Raw genomic sequence first — 1,510 nt, forward strand, 5'->3', positions numbered from 1 at the left:
CACACACACACACACACACACACACACACACACGTTTACTTAGCTATCTAAATGGGGACATTCCATAGGCGTAATGGTGTTTATACTGTACAAACTGTATATTATATCACCCTACACCAACCCTACATCTAAACCTACTCCTTACAGGAAACTTTCTGCATTTTTACAATTTAAAAAAAAACGTTGTTTACTTTATATTTATACCAGTTTTACAAATGAGGACGTCCCCAAAGGGAGGTTTTTGGAGATTTTGTCATGTTTAGCTCACTTTTGGGTACAAATTTGTCCCCAAAATATGGTTAAGTAGGTACACACACACACACACACACACACACCTGGTTTGCTGTAGAAACAAAATTTTACTGTTTGCATTTCTAGTACAACCCTCTTTCTTTAGGTCAAGTATGCAAAACTATTTGCCATATGCACTCTAATTAATATGTTTTATATTTAAAGTAAAATTTTCAAATAAAAATGGCAATGGAAAACCGATTGCTCCCCCATGATATTTTATAAACTTTCTTTATCACAAAGAACTGCACAGATGCAGATATTATAACAATCTATCGATAAACACACACCTTGCCCTCTGTTTCTCGCTCTGTGCCGCCGCGGTCTGCTTATTGAAGAACGCGCTGAAAGACGGGGTAGCCCCCTAAAAATGGCCTAGTGACTCCCATGCATAGGCTACATGCATACACTACAAGTCAAAATTTTTTGAACAGTAAGAAAGATCCAAAGATCAGCATTCATATGAAATAAAAAGCTTTTGTAACATTATACATATACCATTCAAAAGCTTGGCGTCATGAAATCAAATGATAGAAATTAATACTTTTATTTAGCAAGGATGCTTTAAATTGATCAAAAGTGACGATAAAGACATTTATAATGTTACAAAAAAAAGTATATTTCAGATAAATGCTGTTCTTCTGAACTTTCTATGAATCAAACCCTGAAAAATTCTACTCAGCTGTTTTCAACATAATAATAATAATAATAATAATAATAATAAATGTTTTTTGAGCAGCAAATCAGAATATTTGAATGGTTTCAGAAGGATCATGTGACTGGAGTAATGATGCTAAAAATTCAGTTTTGAAATCGCAGGAATACAGTACATTTTAAAATTTTAAAATATATTTAGAAACAGTTATTTTAAATAGTAAAAATATTTCACTATATTACTGCTTTTGCTGTATTTTGGATCAAATAAATGCAGGCTTGGTGAGCAGAAGAGAATTCTTTAAAAAACATTAAAAATCTTACTGTTCAAAAACTTTTGACTGGTATAGTGTATATATGTGTGTGTGTGTATACTGTATATATATATCGAAGTGGTGGTGGGCCGCCTGGACCAAAAAATGTCAGGGCCGATTTTTTGTCCCAGTCCAGCCCTGGTATGTGGCATAATGTTTGACCACAGCATTTTATTTGGCTTGTCCTTAATGGTATGGTAAGGCATTTACAATGTAAGTGCGGACATATGCAGGGCATAAATGCTGAAATG

This window comes from Sinocyclocheilus anshuiensis, unplaced genomic scaffold (genome assembly GCF_001515605.1).
Source record: "Sinocyclocheilus anshuiensis isolate Anshui unplaced genomic scaffold, SAMN03320099.WGS_v1.1 scaffold215, whole genome shotgun sequence".
Taxonomy (NCBI): Eukaryota; Metazoa; Chordata; class Actinopteri; order Cypriniformes; family Cyprinidae; genus Sinocyclocheilus; species Sinocyclocheilus anshuiensis.